This window comes from Lactuca sativa, chromosome 5 (genome assembly GCF_002870075.4).
Source record: "Lactuca sativa cultivar Salinas chromosome 5, Lsat_Salinas_v11, whole genome shotgun sequence".
In the NCBI taxonomy this organism is placed as follows: domain Eukaryota; kingdom Viridiplantae; phylum Streptophyta; class Magnoliopsida; order Asterales; family Asteraceae; genus Lactuca; species Lactuca sativa.
Window position 1 is genome coordinate 330,253,253 of NC_056627.2, and position 9,091 is coordinate 330,262,343.

The following is a 9,091-nucleotide window of genomic DNA, read 5'->3' on the forward strand; positions in this document are numbered from 1 at the left end:
ATAACAATAGTTAAAAGTAATATTATATAAGAAACTATAATATTTTCTTTAAAAACAAAAACAATGTTTTTTGTTTTAAATTACTACAATCATAGAAACTAACAATAATCATTAAATAAATTAAAAAACGTTAAATTTCTGAAACCAAATTAAAATAATTAAGAGTTTCGAAATATGTTATTTTAAATAACTTATAACAACAATAGTTAAAAGTAATTAATACAAAAATTATATTGTAGTATTTAAAAACAAAAACAATGTTTGATGTTTTAAATAATTACAATGATAGAAATTAAAATCTTAAGCAAATAAACTTGTTAAAATTAATTAATCATAACAACAACTATATGTATATATCATTAAATCATATATTATATTTAGTTTTATTCATAAGTTACCAGGTAGACGTCATTAAGACACTTAGGATTATATAATTTTAAAAGATATCTATATTATCATATAATTCAAAACAAACAATGTTTATACCAACTTATTATAAAATTTATTATATAAAAGTTAATAATAATGTCATTGATATATTTAAAAAACATATATTTGTAAGAATTTAAAATATATTGTTGTATTCTGTGCAACGCGCGTGCATTCGCCTAGTATATCAATGGAGCGTGTGTGGTTATTCACACCTTGTTTGTGATCCTCGGCATCCCAGTCACAAACCTGAAGGGCACAATCGAGATTTAAACATGCCATTAAAAAGTTCAATGAATCTCAAAGAATGTAGGAATTTCAATTCATTTAAAACTTAATAATAAATTTCGTTTTTCATGGTGGAAATTGGTAAATCGTCATTTACCTACCTTAAAATAGTTTGCAATTGGATTACAACATCCATCTTCCGAATTGTAAATTATTGTGTTGGGTCCTAGCCTTAATATTTCATTTGGGTGTTATATTAAGGACTTAAATTAACTAAACTTGAATTTCTCCCTTATAGATGTCAAGTTCTGACAACTATGGTCTTCCTAAATCTTTTTGAAAAAGCTTTCCTCATGAAGATGATTTCCCACAAGACAATCAAGGTGAAAGATTAATCCCTTCTTTGTGTTGTAGTGGAACTTCACTTCCTCCGCCTCCTCCAATAGGGCTTGAGTGACCTTGAACTTTTCAAGTCTTTGAACTTGTAGGTTAGGGATATTTCCTCATGAAGATGATTTCCCACAAGACAATCAAGGTGAAAGATTAATCCCTTCTTTGTGTTGTAGTGGAACTTCACTTCCTCCGCCTCCTCCAATAGTTATCCCTAACCTACAAGTTCAAAGACTTGAAAAGTTCAAGGTCACTCAAGCCCTATTGGTAAGCCAACACCAAGATGGAAGGTATGTGTGTGCACATGTCTTGGAGATGAAGTCACACATTGACAGGCCGAGAACGTTAGGAGTCGTTGTGTCAAGGAAGTTGGCTGTTGACTTGATTCTTCAGTCACTTCCTGAGTCATATGGTGAGTTCATTAAAGATTACTATATGAAAAACCGTGATATGTCCCTTACCGATGTTACCTATTTGCTAATTGTTGCCGAATCAGCAATGATTTGGCGCACTGGTAAAGCAAATTTGAATGGAAGATTTACTTCCCAAGCTTCAATGAATATTGACATTGGAAACATTAGAAGTCCAGAAAAGATATCTCTTTCCAAGGGAAAGGGAAATGCCAAGTATGAGATTGTCCTGTGTACCATTCCCAAAGAGTCCATATGTTTCTATTGCCAAGAGAAGGGGCACTGGTTGCGAAACTGCCACATTTACCTAAAAGATTGCAAGGATGGTAAAGTCAAAATGTTTGACTCTACTTCAGGTAAGTCCACTGTCTAACTCTATTGATGTAATGTAATTACATTTTGATGTTTTGTAGAATCAAAGAAAAGAAAGGAATCTTAAAGGAAGAGTAAGCTGATTTTGATCGTGAAGAGATGGATTTCGATCACATGGTTCGATGATTAGAATTTTGAGCTACTGCTTAAGAGTTATGATAGATCACTTAGGAATAAATAACAACATAGTTTTCATATGTATTTGCATTGTAAGGATAAGTTTTCCACACTTTTTATAAATGAAGAAATTTTTTGAAATTTATCTTATTTTAAGTTTCCTTACAATGGCATTTGTGAAAATTGTTGCTTATATGTTTCTATTGATAACAATATTGGAAAATAGATTTGATTCTTTCGTTTGTGGTACTGTCGTAATTTACCAAATAAGGAAAGATTCTCATCACCCAAGTTTCAATTGGATAGAAACTTGGAATCATGCAACTTGTATTGTCTGATGAATGAGAACTTCATCTTTAGGAAATTATGACTAATTCCTTGTTCACATGTATATGTGAGTCAAGTGAAGGACTAGAGGATCAAGTACATTTGGTTGTGTGTTGGTTAGGTCCACAACAAAGAAAGCTAAGACTAATCTTTATGATTTACTAAAGTTTAGTAAATATGGTTATGCTTACAAGATTAAGTCTAATTCTGAACCATTGGAAAAGTTTCAATGTATAGCAGAACGAATAAGAAGAATCAAATTAGGCAGAAAGATAAAAGTTTCTCCAATCTGAAAAGAAGGGAGAGTACTTGAGTATCGTGTTTTATGATTATCTTAGTGATTATGAAACCATATCAAAATTGATCCTCTAAGGAAACCTTGGTGCATTTGTGTGACTAAGAAGAGGAATCAGAAGTTGTTGAAATGATTAAATCACGAAGATAAATCATACTTCGTTCCAAAATCAAGTCTTAGAGTCACACTCCAAGATTGATCCTTGAGTGACATAATCTTAAGAAAGTTTTATAACACTTATCAAATGTAGAGTAAAATGTTTCTTACTATTGTACATTTGAAATTGGTAAGTTGTGATGTTTTGGATTAGACAAAGACCAACTAAGACCAATTGTGTGAAGTGTTTGTCTTGATAAGAAACCGCAGTAACTCTTGAGTATTTGTTTGTCAAGTAATGTTCCTTGACAAAGTGAATCTTATATGTCATGAGGTCAGTAGGAGTCTTAAAGATCTTGAAGAGTTTCAAGAACTAATCAAGAGTAAACCAATTGTTTAATCACTGGCACACGACTTGAGGTTTGTAACCTATCGTGTTGACATATTCTTGTTTCTGTGTCATTCCAGTTGGTTGACTATGTATGTGAGTTCTATGAGTACTCAATTGTTTGCATGATAACCTGGAAGCAATGGTAGGCCCTTGTGCTGCCAAGTGGCAAGAAAATAATATTAAACAAGTTCAGTCCATATGAGTTTGACTTTGTCACTAACCTTGTCTTGTGATTATGTTTTTGACAAATTCACATGGATAGGAACACATACACCATAAAAATCTAAGTGTCATAAGGTTTCTCTCCAATTCATGAACATGATTATGAGGGAACGTTTACACCAAGTAGATTTTAAGGAGATAGCAATTGTGATATCTGCATTCTTAAATTCGATTATGATTACGACATCCCTCTTCATAGTTCGACTTATGAGAAATGGAAAAGGTCCAAACATTTGGGATTTATTGTTGTAAGTTCTAAAATTGTTCAGACACACATGTGAGCTATCTAAGGAAAGGTGTATGAGTTTGAGAAGCCTATACAAAGTCTTCTCGAAGCATCTCGTATCATAAATTTGAACTTTGGTAAGAAAGTCAATAAGTATTGATTTTTAGAAGTCCAACTGATTTCTGGGTACATGTCAAAGCTAGTGGGAGCATAAGTGCTATGCTAATAGGAATGTAATTATTACGCTAGTGGTAGCACAATTATTATGTTAAGTGTTGCGAGTTAGCAATGTTAATTATAGATAACAAAAGTTTCAATTCGCAAAGTTGCAGGATTTGAAAAGTTGTTTTGCTATAATTAAGGGACAGGAATTCATACTTCATTTCAAATCTAAAAGCTTAGATTGAGATTTTAATCAAATTTAGTCAAGAACATATATGGATGTTGTAACACCCTGATCCTCAGGTACTAATAATAATATTGCCTTTGTTTGAATTTTGAAGGACCTACTCGACGAGTTGACTTCCCTACTCGTCGAGTAGTAGCGGGTTAGTCCGATTAGTTTAATGACCTACTCGCCGAGTCCAGGGTGGAACTCGACGAGTAGATGCTGGCAGATGAAACCCTAAATTCAGGGCCATGCGCACTATTCAAAGGGGTCATTAGCCTCCCCCAACTTTCCCTTTACAACTCCTCATCTTCCAAAACTCTGTTTTGTGTGTGTGTGTGATCTTTGGTGAGTTTAAGCTTGAAGGAAGGACTTGGTGAAGGGAACACTTGAGGAAGCAAGCTAGAGGAAGCAAAGAACTCGTGGGGGATTCAAGATCCACTCTTGTGAAGCACTCCCTGAAGGTATTAGGCTATTCCTTGGCTCATTTCCACCTAAAACCCTCTTTTGCATGGATTCTAAGAAAGGGCTTTTGTGCTTAAGCCAAGATATGAAGTTGTAACTTCAGATCTGGACTCCCTTTGGAAGGTAGATGCATAAAGTTATCAGTTGTGCCTAGCATCAGCCTCCCCTCAAGTGTGTGACTCCATTCCAAGCTTAGAATTGTTATTTTAGAGCTTAAAAGCCTTGCATGCATGTAAAGTTTGCAACTTTACGTGAAAGGCATGCCTTAGAAGCCTAGATCTGTAATATGGAGGCTTTGCATGGATCAAATGAGTCTGTATGACGTCAGATCTGTATGGGCTCGGCGAGTTGCAAGAGGTGACTCGGCGATTCATATGAAGATTAGCATGAACTCGATGAGTTGGATGAACAACTCGGCGAGCCGGATGAAGTTTGCCGTAAACTCAACGAGTTGAAGGAACAACTCGACGAGTAGACTATATCCCGGGAAACTCGATGAGTCACTAGTTGTACTCGGCGAGTTAGGGTCAACATGGGCTGTTGACTTGAACTTATCTGAAGTTGACCAGGGCGGACTTTGGGGGTAATGTCTGGTTATTGAATGTCGCTTATAGGCAGTTGAGTTGGAGCAGATCATGGGGTATTTTGGTCGCAAAGTGTCAGTTCATCATCCGTGTCAGGTGAGTCTCCTCACCATACCTATGGGTCTAAGGAACCAAGGCCGACCCATTATGTGATTATGATAAATGTGTTAGACGTTCTGTGTTTGCTATGGTATGTGATTACATGTGGTATGAAGACCCTGGGGGGAGCCCGTGGTAATGGATGTAAGACCATGTGGGGTAGCCCATGGCAGTCCTAGGTTAAGACCATGTGGGGTAGCCCATGGCATTGGAGGTAAGACCATGTGAGGGAGCCCATGACAGTCCTAGGTAAAGACCATGTGGGGTAGCCCATTGCATTGTTACAGGTTTATGTATGCATGGCTTACGTGATATGTGTGTAGCTTTTATAGCTAGCAGGATATGTGATATGTGGATTGTGTGTGTAGTATGCTCTGGGAAACTCACTAAGCATTTCGCTTGCAGGTTGTTGATTGTTTCAGGTACTTTAGAGCCTAAGGGCAAGGGCAAGGCATGATGACGTGGCGTGTACTCTACCTCTCTTTGGATGTCTGGGACTCTCTGATGTTTTCAAAAAGGACAACAATGATGTAATAATTGTGAATTGGAAACAAATGTTTTGGAAATCTATGGAACATGTAATTGGTCCGATTAATTAAAAAAATCCTTGTAAAAAGTTGGTTCGTTACAAATTGGTATCAGAGCCTTGGTTTGAGAGATTCGGACACATCCTCAGGTGTGTCAGGACTCAAACTGAGGAGGTGGTAAAATGTTTTCAAAAGTGACTTAAAAAGGGTTTTAAGCCTAAAAGAGGAGAGTGCAACGCGCGTGATCAGCCGAGCCAAGTAAGTAGTTCCCAATTTAATTAGCCATGTTATGCTGATAATGAGCTCTGTCGATTATATGAAATTGCTAAGTGTATGTTCAAAAAATTTATACGGTTAGGAGTTGATAGCCTCAGAATGGGTAATTTAGCCTTATTTCCTTTTCCTTGTTTGGATGTGGTCTTAGGGTAGAATCTCTTATTCCAAGTTCTATTTGATCCTTTATGTGAATAATTTGCATGCCTTATAGCAACCTGCAGTGATTGGTATGATTGTTTTGAGTAAGACAATCATAGGGTGTCCAGGGATTGATTCATGCGAGGACTGTGAGTCATGGCTTTGCGGATGTGATAGATTTGGAAGTACTTGGTAAATCAGCAGGGAAAGGTACGGGTAGGTGTGGATGGTAGTATTGGGCCCATACTATTGGAAGCACAGGAACCGTACCCAAACCCATGTTCCACCTAGGAATTCCAAAGGAGCGCGGTATGGAAGTAATCTCATTATGGGTATCCTGATCTTTGTGTTTTGTGTTATGGCAGTTCAACATGGTGGTTACGCGATTTGGAGCAGGGGGATCAGGATTTGGATCGGGATCGGGATCGGGATCCGGGGCTGGGTCAGGCGGCCCTACTGGTGGTATTGATGAGAGGCTGCGTGAGTTGATTGCGGCCGAGGTTACGAGGGGCATCCTTAACGCTACCCCAGTCATCTTTGGGACGGTCAAGGAGAGCATGATGGAGATCATGGAGGAGAGTCATAGAGCATTCAGGGCCGATATTTCTGCGGGCTAGGGTGGAGCTCGAACCCCCTCATTTAGGGAGTTCAAGGCATGTGGAGCTCCAAAATTTTCTGGGGCCAGGGATCCCATTGTGAGTAGACGCTGGGTAGCAGACATTGAGAATGCTTAGCGCACGAGTTCTTGCCCGGAGGAGGCGAAGGTTGGATTTGATTCCTGTATGCTGAGGGACAGGGCACGAGATTGGTGGGGCGAGGTTACTAGTCAGGTAGGAGCAGCCGGTGTGGCTAGTATGTCGTGGGCTGAGTTTGTTCAACGTTTTGCTCGGGAGTTTGCACCGCCTATTGAGGTGCAACGAATGGTGAGGGAGTTTCATGATTTACAGCAGACCACTGAGACTGTGGCAGAGATCACCGCCAATTTTCAAGAGCGAGCCTTACTGATTCCTCAGTATGCGATAGATGTGGACATGAGGAGGACCCGATATCACTCTATGCTGAGGGAGGACATTCGGGAATTTGTGAGCTTTACAGGGTGCAAAACCCTGAATGAAATGGTTGAGAAGGCCCGTGAGAGGGAAATGGAGTTGGAGACCCGCACGAAGCGGAAGACCGAGTAGGTACAGGCAGTGGGGGCTCAGGCTATGAAGCCTAAGACCTCTGATTCTTCGGGTAAGGGCCAGCAGGGCCGAGGCCGGTGTGCCAAGTGTGGGAGATTTCATAGTGGGGCTTGTCAGACAGCCGGGATGTCAGGATGTTATTCGTGTGGCCAACAGGGCCACTTGAGTAAGGATTGCCCCAAGAAGGGCTTGATATGTTTTCATTGCAACCAGACAGGCCATAAAAAGGCCGATTGTCAAAGGTTGGAGGGAGGGGGAGGAGGATCTGTGGTGGCACCCGCGCCCGCCACTATGAGGATTACTGATGGCCGCCCTAAGGCGGAAACTCCAACGGTGAAGAGTCGCGCGTTCCAGCTGACTACCGAAGAGGCTCGAGCAGCACCAGACGTCGTGGCTGGTATGTGTTCATTATTCTCTGTCTCTTTTATGCTGAATGTTTATATGTAAGTTTTTATGCTTGTATAGGGACCTTTCTGGTCAATGGTATGCCGGCCCATGTCTTGTTCGATTCGGGAGCTACCCGATCTTTTATGTCTCTTGCGCTTAGCAAGAAGTTCCGAGACGCACCGGGGACTCTAGATACCCTGCTCGAGGTGGAGATTGCAGATGATCGCACTGTGAGTGATGCAAGGGTGTGTCAGGATTGTGTCCTGAATATGCATGGCGAAAGGTTTTGCGTTGATTTGGTCCCCATACCATTGCGAGGGTTGAAGGTGATTATTGGAATGGACTGGCTGGGGGCCAAAGGGGCCATGTTCGATTGTGAGCGGCAGTTAGTCCAGGTTCGAACCCCAAGGGGGGGGGGGAGAACTGGTTATCCTTGGCGAGAGGGCCTCGCAGGGCCCGACCCTCTGTTCGGCTGCGAGGGCGAGGAGGTTTTTACAGCAGGGCTGCATGGGATTTTTGGCCTATGTTTTAGATACGCGGGTGGAGGCAGTGACAGATATCGATAATGTACCAGTGGTGCTGGACTTTCGGGACGTTTTCCCCGAAGAGTTACCCGGAGTGCCTCCGGAAAGACAGGTGGAGTTTCGAATCGATTTGGTACCGGGTGCCACCCCGATAGCAAAGGCACCATATCGGCTGGCACCACCCGAGATGCAGGAATTGTCTGCACAACTCGAAGAGCTACTAGACCGAGGGTTCATCCGTCCGAGTAGTTCTTCGTGGAGAGCTCCGATCCTTTTCGTGGAAAAGAAGGACGGGTCGCACAGGATGTGCATCGATTATAGAGAGCTAAATAAGCTGACTGTGAAGAACCGCTATCCCTTGATTAGGATTGACGATTCGTTTGATCAGCTTCAGGGGGCATCGTGGTTCTCTAAAATTGATCTTCGGTCAGGGTATCATCAAATGAGGATTCAGGATGAGGACGTACCGAAGATATCTTTCAGGACTCATTATGGGCATTACGAGTTCGTGGTGATGCCATTTGGACTCACCAATGCTCCGGCCGCGTTCATGGATCTCATGAACCGAGTGTGCAGGCCGATGCTGGATCAGTCGGTGATTGTTTTTATTGATGATATCCTGGTCTACTCTAAGACCAGGGAACAGCACAAGCGGCATTTGAGAGAGGTGTTGGAGACCTTGAGGATGGAGAAGTTGTATGCGAAGTTCTCCAAGTGTGAAATTTGATTGCAGGAGGTACAATTTTTGGGTCATGTCATCAATCAAGAAGGTATTTTGGTTGACCTAGCGAAGGTGGAAGCTGTGATGCGATGGGAAGTACCGAGGAATGTCTCCGAGATTCGTAGCTTCTTGGGCTTAGCGGGTTATTACCAGAGATTTATCCAGGATTTCTCCAAGACTGTTGTGCCATTGAACCGTTTGACCAAGAAGAATGTGGCGTTTCAATGAGGTGAGGACCAGTGGAGGGCTTTTGAGACCCTGAGACGGAAATTATGCGAGGCTCCAATCCTAGTATTGC